This window comes from Cetorhinus maximus, chromosome 1 (assembly GCF_964194155.1).
Source record: "Cetorhinus maximus chromosome 1, sCetMax3.hap1.1, whole genome shotgun sequence".
Lineage (NCBI taxonomy): Eukaryota > Metazoa > Chordata > Chondrichthyes > Lamniformes > Cetorhinidae > Cetorhinus > Cetorhinus maximus.
Genome location: NC_135879.1, coordinates 214,665,419 through 214,683,707, shown reverse-complemented (window position 1 = coordinate 214,683,707; position 18,289 = coordinate 214,665,419).

Below are 18,289 nucleotides of genomic sequence, written 5' to 3'. Positions count from 1 at the left end.
GACCTCTGAAGATTGCCTATAATGCATTGATATGGCATTATACTTTACTACCTCGACAAACAAAATTAAATTGTGCTGTTTGTCTCGCTAAATAATTGCTGCTTAATTGTGTGCAGATCAGCACACCTGAAGTACTGGTGGATTTAATTAGTTAAGACATTGAATTGTTGAGCTATACCAAAAACATCACAATTCTGAAACTTAACCATGGCCCTAGCCAAGCTGTTCCAGTACAGCTATAACACTGGCATTTACCTGGCAATGTGGAAAATTGCCCAGGTATGTCCTGTACACAAAAGGACAAATCTAACCCGATCAATTAATGCCCCATCAGTCTACTCCATCATCAGTAAAGTGATGCTCAATTTGGGTTCTGTCAGGGCTGCTCAACTCATGACCACATTATAGCCTTGGTTCAAACACAGACAAAAGAGCTGAACTCCAGAGGTGAGGTGAGAGTGACTGCCCTTGACAGCAACATTTAACTGAATGTGGCACCAAGGAGCTCCAGTGAAACTGGAATCAGGGGAAACCTCTCCACTAGCTGGAGCCACACATAACACAAAGGAAGATGGTTGTGGTTGTTGGAGGTCAATCATCTGAGTTCCAGGAATTATTGCAGGAGTTTCTCCAGGGTAGTATCCTAGACCCAACCATCTTCAGCTACTTCATCAATGACCTTCCTTCAATCATAAGGTCAAAAGTGGGGATGTTTGCTGATGATTGCAAAATGTTCAGCACCATTCCTCAGATACTGAAGCAGTCCATGTCCAAATGCAGCAAGACCTGGACAATATCCAGGCTTGGGCTGACAAGTAACATTGGTGCCATACAACTGCCAGATAATGACTATGTCCAACAACAGAGAATCTAACCAATGCCCCTTGACACTCACTGGCATTATCATCGCTGATCAACATCCTGGGGGTTACCATGGACCAGAAACTGAACTGGACCAGCCATATAAATACTGTTGGTACAAGGGCAGGTCAGAAGCTAGGAATCATGTGATGAGTAATTCACCTCTTGACCCTACAAAGTCTGTCCACCATCTACAAGCCGTAAGTCAGGAGTGTGATAGAATACTCTCAGAATCTTTACAGTGCAGAAGGCTATTTGGCCCATCAAGTCTGCACTGGTTCTGTGAAAGAGCATTCCACCTAGTCCCACTCCCATGCTTTATCTTGGTAACCTTGCACACTTTCTTTTCAGGTAGCAATCCAATTCTCTTGAATACATCAATTGAACCTGCCTCCAGTACCCTTTCAGGAAGTTTGTTCCAGACTCTGACCACGCTCTGGGTGAAAATTTTTTTCCTCTCATCACATTTACTCCTTTGCCAATTATTTTGAGTCAGTGCCCTCTAGTTCTTGATGTTCTTTTGAGTGGGAACAGTTTCTCACTATTTACGCTTGAATCTAGGATCTTGAATACCTCTATCAAGTCTCCTCTTAGCCGCCTTTTCTCCCAGGAAAACAGTTCTAACCTCCAATCTATCCTCAAAGCTACAGTTCTTCATCCCAGCAATCATTCTTGTGAATCTCCTCCGTGTACTCTCCAATACCTTCACATCCTTCCTCAAGTATGGCACCTAGAACTGGACACAGTACTCCAGATGAGACCTAACTAGTGTCTTATACAAGTTCAACATGACCTTACTCTTGTACTCAATGTCCTTATTAATAAAGCCTCAGATACTATATGCTTTATTAACTGCTCTCTCAACATACCCTGTCATCTTCAATGGCCTATGTACGTATACACCGAGGTCCTTCTGTTCCTGCATCTCCTTTAGAGGCTCTCCCTTTATATTGTCTCACCATATTTTTCCTGCCAAAATGAATCACCTCACACTTCTCTGCATTGAACTTCATCTGCCACTTGTCTGCCCAATCCACCAACATATTTATGTCCTTTTGAAGTCCAAGACTATCGCCATCACAGTTGACAGTTCCAATCTTCATATCATTTGCAAATTTTGAAATCATACCCTGCACACCACAGTCTAGGTCATTAATTTATATCAGGAAGAGCAAGGGACCCACCACTGACCGCTGAGGAACTCCACTACAAACCTTCCTCCATGCCGAAAAACAACCATTTATCACAACTCTGTTTCCTGTCACTCAGCCAATTTCTTATCCAAGTGCCTACTTTCCCTTTTATTCCGAGCTAGAATTTTTCCCACAAGTCTGTTGTGTGGCACTGTATCAAATGTCTTTTGACAATCCATTTACACCACATCAACAGTGTTTCTCTCATCAACCTTCTCTCTTGCCTCCTCAAAAAATTCCAGCAAGTTAGTTAAACATGATTTTCCCTTAATTATCCTGCACTTGTCTAAGTGATTATTGATCCTGTACTATAGTTTCCAGAAGTTTCCCTACCACTACCACTGAGGTCAAACTGATTGGTCTGTAATTACTAGCTTTATCCTTGCACCCTTTTTTGACCAAGGGTGTAACAGTTGTAATTCTCCAGTCCTCTGGCATCTCCCCTGTGTCTAAGGAAGACTGAAAAATTATCACTAGTGCCTCTGCAATTTTCACTCTCACTTCCCTCAGAACCCTTTGATGCATCTCATCTGGTCCTGGTACCTTGTCTATTATAAGCAAAGATAGCCTTTCCAACATCTCCCTCTTAATTGTAAGGGTACTCGTTCAACACCTGCACTATTTCTCCAGCCTCCACATAAAAGTTCCCTTTTTAGTTCTTAATCGGCCCTACTCTTTTTCTTTTACCACCCTTTTATTATTTACATGCTTGTAGAAGATCTTGGAATTCCCATTTATGTTCACTGCCAGCCTATTTTCATACTCTCCTTGCTTTTCTTATTAGTTTTTTCACGTTCCCTCTGGTCCTCCTATATTCAGCCTGATTCTCCATTGTATTTTCTAACTGACATCTGTCGAACATGCACTTTTTCCTTTTCATCTTTACCTCTATCTCTCTCATCATCCAGGGCGCTCTGGATTTATTTGTCCTACCTTTCCCCTTCAAGGGAATACACCTTGACACTGCCTGCAATACCTTTTCTTTGAAGGTGGCCCATTGTTCAACCGTCTTTTCTGCCTGGTTCTGACTCAGATGCATTCTCATCCCATTGAAGTTGGCTTTCCCCCAATTAATTATCTATGCTCTGGATTGTTCTGCATCCTTTTCCATGATTAACCTCAACTTTATGATACAATAGCTACTGTCCCCTAGAAGCTCTCCCACTGATACTTGATCTGCTTGTGCCAACTCATTCCCCAGAACCAGGTCCAAAGGTGCATGTCCTCTCGTTGGCCTGGAAACATACTGCTGCAGAAAATGATCTTGAACGCATACCAGGAACTCTTGTCCCTCACTGTAATTTCTCTGCAAATTTGTTTCTCCACATCCCTTCCACTCAATTGCCAATTGACTGTGATAATAAGACCATAAGACAAAGAAGCAGAAATTAGGCCAATCGGCCCATCGAGTCTGCTCCGCCATTCAATCATGGCTGATAAGTTTCTCAACCCCATTCTCCCACCTTCGTCCCATAACCTTTGATCCCTTTACCAATCAAGAATCTATCTATCTCGGTCTTAAATACACTCAATGACCTGGCCTCCACAGCCTTCTGTGGCAATGAATTCCATAGATTCACCACTCTGGCTAAAGAAGTTTCTCCTCATCTCTGTTCTAAAAGGTCTTCCCTTTACTCTGAGGCTGTGCCCTCGGGTCCTAGTCTCTCCTACTAATGGAAACATCTTCCCCACGTCCACTCTATCCAGGCCTTTCAGTATTCTGTAAGTTTCAATCAGATCCCCCCTCATCCTTCTAAACTCCATCGAGTATAGACCCAGAATCCTCAAATGTTCCTCATATGTTAAGCCTTTCGTTCCTGGGATCATTCTCGTGAACCTCCTCTGGACCCTCTCCAGGGCCAGAACATCCTTCCTGAGATACGGGGCCCAAAATTGCTCACAATATTCTAAATGTGGTCTGACCAGAGCCTTATAAAGCCTCAGCAGCACATCCCTGCTTTTATATTGTAGTCCTCTTGAAATAAGTGCCAACATTGCATTTGCCTTCCTAACTACCGACTCAACCTGCAAGTTAACCTTAAGAGAATCCTGGACTAGGACTCCCAAGTCCCTTTGCACTCCAGATTTCTGAATTCTCTCCCCATTTAGAAAATAGTCCATGCCTCTTCTTCCTACCAAAGTGCATGACCTCACATTTCCCCACATTGTATTCCATCTGACACTTCTTTGCCCATTCTCCTAACCTGTCCAAATCCTTCTGCAGCCTCCCCGCCTCCTCAATACTACCTGTCCCTCCACCTATCTTTGTATCATCTGCAAACCTAGCCAGGATTCCCTCAGTTCCTTCATCTAGATCATTAATGTATAAAGTGAAAAGTTGTGGTCCCAACACTGACCCCTGCGGAGCTCCACTAGTCACCGGCCGCCATCCTGAGAAGGACCCCCTTAGCCCCACTCTCTACCTCCTGCCAGACAGCCAATCTTCTATCCATGCTAATACCTTGCCTCTAACGCCACGGGCTCTTATCTTACTGAGCAGCCTCCTGTGCGGCACCTTGTCAAGGCCTTCTGGAAGTCAAAGTAGATAACATTCATTGGCTCTCCTTTGTCTAATCTACTCGTTACCTCCTCAAAGAATTCTAACAGATTTGTCAGGCATGACCTCCCCTTGATGAAACCATGCTGACTTTGCCCGATTTTACCATGCACTTCCAAGTATTCTGAAATCTCATTCTTAATAATGGACTCTAAAATCTTAGCAACGACCGAGGTCAGGCTAATCGGCCTGTAATTTCCCATCTTTTACCTCACTCCCTTCTTAAACAGGGGGGTTACATTAGCGATTTTCCAGTCCTCTGGGACCCTCCCTGACTCCAGTGATTCCTGAAAGATCACTACTAATGCCTCCACTATCTCTTCAGCTATCTCCTTCAGAACTCTGGGGTGTAATCCATCCGGTCCAGGTGATTTACCCACCTTCAGACCTTTCAGTTTTCCTAGCACCTGCTCCTTGGTAATGGCCACCATACTCACCTCTGCCCCCCGACTCTCTTGAACTTTGGGGATGTCACTCGTAGCTTCCACTGTGAAGACTGACGCAAAGTACCTATTTAATTCCTCCGCCATTTCTTTGTTCCCTACTACTTCTCCAGCGTCATTTTCCAGCGGCCAAATGTCCACTTTTGCCTCTCATCCTTTATATATCAAAAAAAAGCTCTTGCAATCTTCTTTTATATTACTGGCTAGTTTACCCTCATATTTAATCTTCTCCCTCCTTATTTCTTCTTTAGTTGTCCTCTGTTGGTCTTTGTAGGCTTCCCAATCCCCTGGTTTCCCACTCCTCTTCGCCACATTGTATGCTTTCTCTTTAGCTTTTATGCTGTCCCTGACTTCCCTTGTCAGCCATGGTTGCCTCGTCCTCCCTTTAGTATGCTTCTTCTTCCTAGGGATGAATTTTTGCTGTGTCTCCCAAATTACTCCCATTAATAATACCCTGCCCATTCCATAATACAGTTGACATGGCCGGGCAGGCTGCTTTTTAAAAAAAGCTGTACTGCAGCGGTTCAAGAAGGCAGCTCACCAGCACCTTCTGAAGGGCAACTAGGGATGGGCAGTAAATGCTGGGCCAGCCAGCAAAGCCCACATCCCATAAATGAATAAAATTAAACACCTTGGGACATTTTATTATGTTAAACATGCTACATGAATAAGTTATTGTTGCACCCATTTTATTGTTGCAACAATTACACTTGCAGTTTAGTTTACTCTCATTCTATTTATTCCCTTTTTGTCAACTTTTTGGTGGCCCTCTGCTGGTCTCTAAAACACTCCCAATCCTCAGACTTGCTACTGTTTTTTGCAACATTGTAAGCCTCCTCTTTTAATCTAATATCCCTAACTTCCTGAGTGAGCCACAAATGGGTCTTCCTTGCTGAGATTTTGTTTTTCAATGGCGTGTATTTTTGTTGAAGATTTTTAATTGCTGCTTTAAATGTTTCCCACTGTACATTTACCTCCATACCTTTTAATCTATTTACCCAATTAATCTTAGCCAGTTCTCCCCTCATACCTATGTAATTGGCTTTAAGTTTGAGATTCTTGTTTACGTTTGGAGTATGTCACTTTCAAACTTAACATGGAATTCAATGGTATTATGATCACTATTTCCCAGTGGATCTTTCACTGTGACATTACTAATTAACAATCCTTCATTACATAATACTAAATCTAAGATAGCTTTATCCCATGTCGCTTCCACCATGTATTGCTCCAAGAAACCGTCATAAAAACATTCTACAAATTCATCCTCTGGACCATTCTTGCCATTTGATTGTCCCAGTCTATATGAAGATTAAAAACCCCTACAATTATTACATTTCCTTTGTTACAAACTCCAATAATTTCTTGTTTAATGCTCTGTCCAATGGTATAACTACTGTCTGGGGGCCTTCAAACTACTCCTACCAATGTTTTCCTTCTCTTGCCAGTCCTGATTTCCATCCAAACTGATTCTACTTCTGAGGTCAGATCCTTTCTCACTAATGTACTTAGCTCATTTTTTTTTCACTATCAGGGCCACACCTCCTTTGCCATTCTACCTATCTCTCCAAAATATTGTACACCCTGGAATATCTATTTCCTATCCTTGATCATCTTGTAACCATGTCTCAGTAATGGAGATGATCTCATTTACCTCTATTTGTGCCATCAGTTCATTTATCTTATTGCAGATGCTTCGGGCATTCAGATAAAGAACCTTTCATTTTAATTTTTTTACTTCTATTCCCTGAAATGTCCTTATTTGCCGATGTTTAATTTTGTTAAACTCTGTCCCTTCCTGTCCCATTCTGCTTGTCTTTACCCATATTACTACGCTGTTCTGAAGCCTCACCTTTCCCTTTAGATTCCTAAATCTCCCTTCACCTTTCCCTTTAGATTCCTAAATCTCCCTTCACCTTTCCCTTTATATTCCTAAATCTCCCTTCACCTTTCCCTTTAGATTCCTAAATCTCCCTTCACCCAAACCCTCTCCCCGGCTCCATTAGTTTTAAAGCCCTACCCACAGCCCTAGTGATATGATTGGCCAGGACACTGCTCCCAGCCTGGTTCAGGTGGAGCTCATCCCAAAGGAATATCTCACTTCTCCAAGTATTGATGCCAATGCTTCGTGAATCTAAACTCCTTCTGCCCACCCCACTCTTTGATTCTCTAGTCTACTTGACCCTATGTCAATTGGCATGTGGCTCAGGTAACAACCAGAGATGATTACGTTTGATGATCCGTTTTCTCATTTGGTCCCTAACTCCTCAGATTCTCTTCGCAGATCATCATTCATGGTTCTACCTATGTCATTGGCTCCCAAATGGGCTACAACAACTGGGGCCTCCCGCTCCAAGTTCCTCTCCAGCAGCAAGGAGATGTCCTTAGCCCTGGCACCAGGTAGGCAACACAACCTTCGGAGTTCCCGGTCATGGCTGCAGAGAGCAGTATCTATCCCCCTGACTATATTGTTTCCTATCACTACCATATTCCTCTTTGCTCCCCCAATTTGAATGGCATCCTTCACCATGGTGCCATGGTCAGTCAGTACATCCACCTTCAAGTCCTTCTCATCCACATGGGTAGCAAGCACCTCATACCTGTTGGACAAAGTCAGGGGCTGAGGGTCCTCCACCACTATATGCTGGTTCCCCTTACCTAATAGAGTCACAGAGGTCTACAGGACAAAAAAAGGCGCTTCAGTCCATCGAGTCTGCGCCGGTCAAACAAATACCTAATTATTCTAATCCCATTTTCCAGCACTAGGCCCATAGCTTTGTACGCCATGGCATTGCAAGTGCACATCCAAATACTTTTTAAATGTTATGAGGGTTTCTATCTCTACCACCCTTTCAGGTAGTGAGTTCCGGATTCTCACCACCCTCTGGGTGAAAAAATTTTTCCTCACATCCCCTCTAAACCTCCTACCCCTTACCTTAAATCTATGCCCCCTGGTTATTGATCCCTCCACCAAGGGGAAAAGTTCCTTCCTGTCTACCCTATCTATGCCCCTCATAACTTTATACACCTCAATCATGTCCCCCCTCAATCTCCTCTACTCCAGGGAAAATAACCCCAGTCTATCCAATCTCTCATAACTAAAACTCTCCAGCCCAGGCAACATCCTGGTAAATCTCCTCTGCACTCTCTCTAGTATAATCACACCCTTCCTACAATGCGGATTCCAGAACTGCACGCAATACTCTAGCTGTGGCCCAACCAGCATTTTATACAGTTCCAGTATAACCTCCCTGCTCTTATATTCTTTGCCTCAGCTAATAAAGGCAAGTATCCCATATGCCTTCTTAACCACCTTATCTACCTGTCCCGCTACCTTAAGGGACCAGTGGACATGCACACCAAGGTCCCTCTGATCCTCAGTACTTCCCAGGGTCCTACCATTCATCGTGTATTGTGCCTTGTTTGTTCTGCCCAAGTGCATCACCTCACACTTATCCAGATTAAATTCCATTTGCCACTGATCAGCCCATTTGACCAGCCCGTCTATATCCTCCTGTAATCTAAGGCTATCGTCCTCATTTACCACCCCACCAATTTTCGTGTAATCCGCAAACTTACTGATCAACCTCCTACATTCAAGTCTAAATTGTTTATATATACCACAAGCAGCAAGGGACCCAACACCGATCCTGGTAGAACCCCACTGGACACAGGCATCCAATCACGAAAACACCCCTCGGCCATCACCCTCTGCTTCCTGCCACTCAGCCAATTCTGGATCCAATTTGCCAAATTGCCTTGGATCCCATGGGCTCTTACCTTCGTTATGATTCTCCCATGCAGGACCTTATCAAAAACCTTGCTGAAGTCTAAGTAGACTACATCAAATGCATTGCCCTCATTAATATGCCTGGTCACCTCTTCGAAAAATTCAATCAAATTGGTCAGACATGACCTCCCCTTAACAAACTGTCCTTGATTAATCCCTTCCTCTCCAAGTGTAGATTAATTCTGTCCCTCAGAATTGCTTCCAATAGTTTCCCCATCACTGAGGTCAGACTGACTGGCCTGTAGTTCCCTAGTTTATCCCTTCCTACCATTGTACCACATTGGCTGTCCTCCAGTCCTCTGGCACCTCTCCTGTGGCCAGAGAGGTATTGAAAATTGCCAGCACCCCTATCTCCTCCCCTGCTTCACTCAATAGCCTGGGATACATTTCATCCGGGCCTGGAGATTTATCTATTTTTAAGCCTGCCAGACCACTTAGAACCTCCGGCCTTTCTATGCTAATTTCTTTAATTATATCACAGTCCTTCTGCCTGATTTCCATACCCACGTCGTCCCTCTCACTTGTGAACACCGATACAAATTATTCATTCAGAACTCTACCTACGTCTTCCGGCTCCACACACAAATTACCACTATGGTTCTTAATGGGCCCTACTCTTTCCCCAGTTATCCTCTTACTCTTAATGCACTTGTAAAATAACTTTGGATTTTCCTTTATTTTACCTGCCAATGTTTTTTCATGCCCCCTTTTTGCTCCCCTAATTTCCTTTTTAAGTTCCCCCCTACACATTCTATACTCCTCTAGGGCTTCCGCTGTTTTGAGCTCTCGGTATCTGCCAAAAGCCTCCCTTTCTCTCTTTATCCAATCCTGTATATCCCTCAACATCCAGAGTCCCCTGGATTTGTTCGTCCCACCCTTTATCTTTACTGGAATATGTTGGCCCTGTATTCTCCCTATTTCCTTCTTGAATGAGTCCCACTGCTCTGACGCAGATTTATCTAAAAGTAGCTGCTCCTAGTCCACTCTGGCCAAATCATATCTTATCTTATTAAAATCGACCTGCCCCCAATTTAGAACTCTGATTTCTGGCCCATCCTTGTCCTTTTCCATAACAACCTTGAATCTAACGAAGTTATGATCATTATCTGCAAAATGCTCCCCCACTGATACCTCTACCATGTGCCCGGCTTCAATCCCTAAAATTAAGTCCAGGACCGCACCCCCCTCTCTTGTAGGACCTTCTACGTACTGGCTTAAAAAACTCTCTTGGATGCATTTTAAGAATTTCGTTCCCTCTAAACCTATCACACTATGACTAACCCAGTTAATGTTGGGGAAGTTGAAATCCCCCACTATTCATACCCTATTATTTTTACACTTCTCTGAAATTTGCCTACATATCTGCTCTTCTATTTCTCTCAGTCTAGGGGCCTAGAGTACACTCTCAGCAATGTGATTGCTCCTTTTTTGTTTTTAAGTTCTACCCATATGGCTTCATTTGAAGAGCCTTCTAAGATGTCATCCATCCTTACTGCTCTAATTGACTCCTTGATCAATATTGTGATACACCCTCCTCTTTTACCTCCTTCCCTGTCTTGCCTGAAGACCCTATGTCCTGGAATATTGAGCTGCCAATCCTGCCCCTCTCTCAACCATGTCTCTGTGACAGCAATGACATCATACTTCCATATGTTCATTTGTCCCCTAAACACATCTGCCTTATTTGTCAGACTCCTTACATTGAAATAAATACCATCCAACCTTGCCAAACTCCCTTGTACCTTAACTGGCCTATAATTTCTATGCCTTCCAGACTCACTTGCTCTCTCTAATTTTGGCTGATCATCTCCCCCTGCTGAACCTCCTCTCAGGATCACATCCTCCTGTCAAGTAAGTTTAAACCCTCCCCAACAGCACTAGCAAACCTCCCTGCAAGGGTGTTGGTCCCATTCCGGTTCAGGTGCAACCCATCCGCCTTGTACAGGTCCCACCGCCCCCAGAAATTATCCCAATGTCCCAGAAATCTAAAGCCCTCCCTCCTGCACCATCTCTTCAGCCACGCATTCATCTGGACTAACCTATTTTAATACTCACTAGCGCATGGCACCGGAAGTAATCCAGAGATTACTACCTTTGAGGTCCTGTTTTTTAATCTGCTTCCTAGCTCCCTAAATTCTGCTTGCAGGACCTCATCTCTCTTTCTACCTATGTCGTTTGTACCAATACGTACCATGATCTCTGTCTGTTTGCCCTCCCCTTTTAGAATGCCCTGCAGCATCAAGAATTCAGTGACATCCTTGACCCTGGCACCAGGGAGGCAACATACCATCCTGGAGTCACGTCTATGGCCGCAGAAACACCTGTCTGTTCCCCTTACTATTGAGTCTCCTACCACTATTGCTCTTCCCCTCTTTTTCCTCCCCTCCTGTGCAGCTGAGCCACTCACAGTGCCATGAGTGTGGCTATACTCCCCAGAGGAACCGTCACTCTGTTTTCCAACACAGAAAAATGGTTCTCGAGCAAGATGTACCCTGGGGATTTCCTGACTACCTGCCTGACACCTTTCTTCTGATTGATAGTCACCCATTCCCTCTCTGCCTGCACTTCCGTAAGCTGTGGGGTGACCACGTCTAAAAACATGCTATCCACGAAACTCTCAGCCTCGCGGATGCACCTCAGTGCCTCCAGCTGCCGCTCAAGCTCCGAAACTTGGAGCTCAAGTAGCTGTAGCTCATGGCACTTCCTGCACACGTGGTCGGGCAGAATGCAAGGAGCATCTAGGACTTCCCACATGTTGCAGGCAGCACATAACATGGCAACAGAGGCACTGCCATGCCTCTAGTTGAAAAGAAAACCCTCACTTTAAATACAGTAAAAAAAATTTAAATTATTTATGTACTTTAAATAAAAACTAGAACTCTTTCCTTTCCTTAGCTTAATCTATTTTAAACTGGAGAAAAACACTTACCCAATACTCACCAATCAGCTCTCACCTTTGTGCTGATGTCACTTTTTGAAGCTTTCCCGCACTTGCGCTGGTTCTTATCTCCGCCGCTCTCCCGCGCTGTCTCCTGATGTCATTTTTGTTATTTTCAACAAGAACTGACTGCAGGACACTCTTCCCAGACTGTTTCACCGCGATGCTGACTGCAGGACACTCTTCTCAGGCTGCTTCACTGCAATGCTGACTGCAGGACACTTTTCCCCACTTTTACCTGCCTGCCTCACAGTCACACCGTCCTGTCCCTGACCATTGAGCAACTCCAAGGTTCTGCCCAATCTAAGGGATGTGACTGCCTCTTGGAACAAAGTGTCCAGGTGATTCTCCCCCTCCCTGATGCCATGCAATGTCTGCAACTCAGACTCCAGCTCAGTAAGTCTGAGCCAAAGTTGCCTAAGCTGCAGACATTGAAGATATGGTCATCCGGAATTTCAGTGCATTCCGTAGATATCCATATGCTGTAGTCGGCACACTACCAGCCCTCCCATTTCTGTCGAACATTATTTATTTAATTAATCAATTAGTTAATAATTTACACAGAAAAAAAATAGAACGTTGCACTCACTTAGCTTGGAGACAAGAATGAAAACTGACCAGCGGCTGACCAGAGGCTGAAAAAGCAGGAAAAAAAAAGCACCCCTTTCCCCCTGCACCCAATTCCCACAGGAACCAAATTCCCAACTACACACTGTCTATGTCTCACTCCTGGATAGTTTCCTTTCCATGCATCCCTTACTTCATGCAGTTTGAAAAACCTTTCTTCAGTCAATCATCTGAAATTAGCTGCTTCAATAGGTGTTAATTACTGTAGCAGGAAGCTAAGACAGCCAGTGAGTCATCAGAAGCTATATAAGCAGAAAGGTTTTCAAACCTTTGCCACTGCCAGGCAACTCCCTGTTTAACAAGGTTATTTAACTAATTTGAAGGTTGAAAGTTCTATGTCACAGCCTGACTTTTAGGCTCTGACATAAGCACTTTCAACCTTCAAGTGACTCCATGCATAGATCCCTTTTTGGACCCTAACCGGCCCCAACTCTCCCCTTAATATCTTTTTACTATTTAGGTGCCTATAGAAGATTTTCTGGATTCCTTTTTATGTTAGCTGCCAGCCTCTGCTCATATCTCTTTGCCTCTCAAGTTGTTTTTCACTAATCCTCTGAATTTTTTATATTCAGCCTGGTCTCACTTGTATTATTAACCTGCCATCAGTCACACGCACCCTTTTTCTTCTTCATCTTACTCTCTTTCATCATCCAAGATAGCTCTCGCTTTGTTTGCCCACCTTTGTTTCTTCACAGAACTGTTATGACGCAGCAGGCTATTCAGCCCATCATGTCTGCACCAGCTCTGTAAATGAGCATTATGACTTAGTGCCGTTCTCCTGCCTTTTCCCCATACCCTTGCGGGAATGTCCCTTGACTGTACCTGAACAATCTCCTCTCCACGCCATTGTTCTGTTGATAGTTTTGTCTGCCAATCAAAGATTGCAATTTATCTGGATCAGATCCATTCATGCCCCACTGAAATTGGCCTTCCTCCAATTAAGTATTTTTAATCCAAATTGGTCCTTTTCCATTGCTAATCCAAACCTTATGGTACTATGATCACTGTCCTCTCAAATGTTCCCCTACTGACACTTGTTCCAATTCATTCTCCAGAACCAGATCCAGCAATATCTCTTTTCCCATTAGGCTGGATCAAGAAAATTCCCCTGAATACTTCAAAAACTCTTTCTCCCTCTCCCTTTGTGCTATTATTATCCCAGTACATATTATGATAATTAATGTGGCGGGGGGGGGCTTCATCATTACTCTATAGTTGTTGCACCTCTCCATAATTTCTCTTCCAATTTGTTTCTCTTTGCCCTTTTTCACTTGATGGCCTATGGAATACACACAATACCATAAAGGTACCTCTATTGTTCTTTTTACTGGTAACCAAGTAAATTCTGTCCTGACCCCTCCAGGGCATCCTCACTCAACAGTACTGTAATAATTTCCTAATCGAGATTGTCAACCCTCCTCTTTTCTTTCTTTCAATTAGGCATTATACAGGCTTCTGGGCTCACCATTAAGTTCAACAATTTCAGCTCATAACTACTACCTCCATTTTTTGTGTTTTCTCTATTGACAGCAGCTATGATATAGATTCTGCTTTTATCATCTAAAACTCCTCTAGGCACATCTTTTGTTTTTTTTAAACTTGTCCCATTACTGTTACCTTTTGTCTTGAACCATCAACCTTTCATTCAATCTCTCCTATGTCACCCGATCACAAACCTTCCCTTTTGTTCTTTGCTTCCTGCGCCCCCATCTCTAACTGCTTAAAATCTGTTACATCTTTTTTCAGTTCTGATGAAAGTTCGACCTGAAGCGTTAGGTGTTTCTCGATACTGCCAGACCTGAATATTTCCAGCATTTTCACCAGCAGCTGCAGTATTTTTGTATTAGATTTTAAGGAGCATCTTTAAGGAGGAGAAATTCAAGATGGAAATCTTATGCTTAGGGCCGAAGCAGCCTAGCGCATGCCACCTATAATTTAGCGATTAAAAGCGCACAGATCTGTAAAGCTGGTGGAAGTTAAAGATAGGGATGGGCCACTCCATGGAGAGATTTGAAAACGAGGATGAAAATGTCAAAATCAAGTTGCTGCTGGACTGGGAAGCAATGTAGATCAACGAGCATGGGGTGATGGGTAAATAGGGTGCAATTTAGGATGTAGACAGTAGTTCTGGATGAGTTCAAGTTCATGGAAGGTGGAAGTGAGAGGGCAGTCTGGAGAGCATTGGAAGTTAACAGAACATATCCCTGCCGATTCTGCTTGCCTAGCAGCCGTTTTATGCTCAAATGAGCATCAATTAGCTGCCGCTGGGGCCTCCGCCCCTCACTCAGGAGAAAGTTCCACCTTAGAGAACTGCTGTCCAATCTGATTGGCCAGCAGCTCCCCAGTCCCTGCAGCGACAGAAGATGCAGCGGACAGAAGAGGAACTTCTTGAAGACATTGGAACTTTCCGTCCAGTCCCGGAACTAAAGTTAAGTTTTCAGGGTCTCAGGGTGGGGAGGGTAGGGAAGGCTTGGGGGGGTGGGTGGATAATGGGCGATTGGGGTGTCAGGAGAGAGGCCTAGGATAGGGGGAAAAGGAGGTCCAGTGGCCACCTGACCTTTTGGGGGGGGGGGGGGGGGGGGGGGCACCTGAAGTTAGAAGGTGGCTTCTGATGGAGGCACTGGCTCCCATGCCCCCTTCCTGCCCGAGGCCCAGGCCCAAGCCCAATCATTTTTGGGCTTCCCCCCACACCCGGGAAATCCTCCCACCAGCCAGTCTGAGGCCTCGCTCGCCCCAGAATAAAATTGCTGGGAGGTTGGGGTGGGCGGAAACCCAGCAGGAAGCCTATTCGTTCTATTTCACGTTGCCCCCCCAACCTAAAAACCTACTGGCAGGGGAGTGTGAAATTAAGGCCATGAAGGTTTCAGCAGCAATTGAGTTGAGGCTGAAGCCACCAAGAACACTGCAATCCAACTCCAGCCTTTTGACAATCCCCTACTCCCTACCATTGGCAGTTGTGCCTTCAGTGGTTCAGACCCTATGTTCTGGAATTCCCTTCTTAAGAGCTTCCCATTGCCCTCTTATTCTTTAAAGCTATCCTTAATACCAACCTCTTTGACCAAATTTTTAGTTATCCTCTGAATATCGCTTTCTTGGACTTGGTGTTGATTATTTTCTGATTACAGTCTGAAGTACCTTGAGATGTTTTTCTACATTAAAAAGGCAAGCTATGCAGAAATGACTAGATTACATTTTCCCTCATACCAAAAGAAAAGAAAAACAGCAAATATCACAAGGACTCATCTTTACAAGTCTATTATGAACAAAATCTTATGAAAAATCTTGTATTGGGAGAGAAGAGGAAACCTGCACAGTATTTTAGTCACTATTTCAATATGATTTTCATGACAGTAATAATTGTGTGTACTATTTCAAGCCATATTCAGCTCCAACTATTGTCGAATATTAACATACAATGTCTTCAATCAATAAACAATAAAAATGAGGAATCACAGAATGAAGTTGAAACATGGACATTCACATTCATTTCCATTTATCACACTGCTACTGAAGTTGACACGGCTTCCAATTTCTCTTCAACATTCACACCTCCTGCTTACACAAATGGCAGAAACCTGGAATACCTCATAATAATCAGCTGTAGAATTACAAAACTGTGGAGTTGGAGGGAGGAAACAGACTATAGGAGGAATGAAGGAGGCAGAAGGTGATAAGTGTCATTTTTCTGGAGTTTCCCAGGCTCACTTGCTGAAGTTAGGGCAGACAGTTGGGAGAACCCCCAGTGCGTGTGGTGCAGATGCTCTGTAGCAAGAATATGAATTACCACTAAGCAAATTGAAGCAGCTTTGATTCTGCACCCTCCCACTTTACAAAAACCTTAAATGGTAAAGCAGATTTGCATCTTCTGCTTTCTTCACCGAATCTTTCTTCAAAAGTACTTAAGGCTATCAAAATAACTTAAAATTCATTTAATTTCAGGACTTTTATTCAGAACTTCTCAAATGAAACTCAAATAACTATTGTTCATATAAATGCATTTTAAACTGCTGCCTTCATAACTATTTTGATGTAACGCAAAAAATATAAAGACCTGCTCCAAGGTCTTCTTCATTGCTCTTCTCACTAGTAACCATGTTCAGGTCTGCTCTTTTCCTTGTTGACTGTAATTGTAGGACATGAGCTGATTTTGCTTTAAACTGTTCGTTGCTTAAATTGTTCAGATGTTGTATACTAAAATATTGTTATTCCTAAAAATGGTTTTCTGGAGACTCTCTCAGTAATCTTCCTTTGAAGAAGGCAGGTTCTTATAGACAGGATTATATCTGTTGTTAATCATGGATTCTTCAGTTTAAGAATGGCCACATGCTGGGAATCTGTATGAACGCAAGGTTCCTGAACTTCCTGAACTCGCAGAGGCATAGACTTCTAACAAAAAACATAGTTATAGGCATTTTAAACAGAAAGTACTTCTACAGATATAACTTGTCGTTTTCTTGTAAATGTTTTGGTTTTTCTTATGCAAGTCCAAATAAATTCAAGTAACAAGATCTTATGCTAATAAAGAAAGCAATTTAGCAACCAAAGGAGAGTTCCTCCTTCTTTAGTTTTGCCCACTGTTCAGGATTTGTATATGCCCTTTTTTAGCACCTTGTTGCAAAGTGAACCTAGTTACTTTTTTCACTTTTATTTGCATATTTCTTATATAGTGATTTAACGCTGTTTTCGGAATACAACATTTGGAGCTGACGTAATGCAAGTGTGACACAGAAAACTGCATGTATGACAGACAATGTATTGGATGCAATGTAGATGCTGCAATAATGGTTCCTTGCAAAAGGCCAGGTCAAATGGGTAAAGCGTCCACACCTCATATTTGTTAGAATCCATCAGTCACAGTTTCAGCAAGCTTTACCTTCTCCCTCACTGTCACATAACCAGCCACATTAATCAGAAGCTATGTCAATCAAGAGGCTAGAGAATTCAGAAACATCATTCAACGGCTCCAATTTGCAACCCAATAATTTGATGTGAGGTCAAAATATAATAAAAATATAAACCAATAGTAACTAAAAATGAAACCTGGTTACTGTCACAGGTCCTTTGTAACCAGCCAACAGGAAATGCTAAAAAGCACTTTGTACCACCAGAACATCCAGAATCCAATCAATTATGGTTCCATGCTTTAGGCTTCAGCCACTGCAGTGCAGGCCTGTCAAAGTAATGTCCACTGATATCCACAAGGGCAGATTTATATTCTTAATTCCACCAGGACTTGGACTGAAATTTGTTGCACCAATTTCAAACAAAAATACTAGCGTTGAACCAAACATAGTGCTTACACAAAGGCTCGGGTTTTCATCTGAGAGTTAGGTGCACAGAGTTGGGAGGATTCCTTGTTCCACGAACCCGACTTTTAAAAATGGCTGCTTGGACATCGTATTTTCGATCCGGTGGGGTGGGCTAGATTAGAAGTTGGGGCAGGCAATCCTGGAAGTATTGAGGATGTCAGGTGTGGAGGTGGGCCGGGCGGAAGGCCTTCCTGAGGGCTCCAGCACTGTCCAAAAATCCGTCCAGTCCCCACCCCTCACACCCAGTCAAGCCTCCACACACTCCCCATACCCCATCTATGCCAACCCATACCACATCAAGTCTTATACTCACCTCTATAATCCCACATACCCTCCATGCCAGGTGATGGTATTATCGCTGGACTAGTAATCCAGAGACCCAGTGTGGGCCATGCTCTGGAGACCCAGGTTCGAATCCCGCCACGGTAGATGGAATTTGAATTCAATAAATATCTGGACTTAAAAATCTAATGATGACGACCATGAAACTATTGAGATTGTCGTAAAAACCCATCTAGTTCCTTTAGGGGATGAAATGCCCTCTGAGCAAAGGCAATTAGGGATGGGCAAT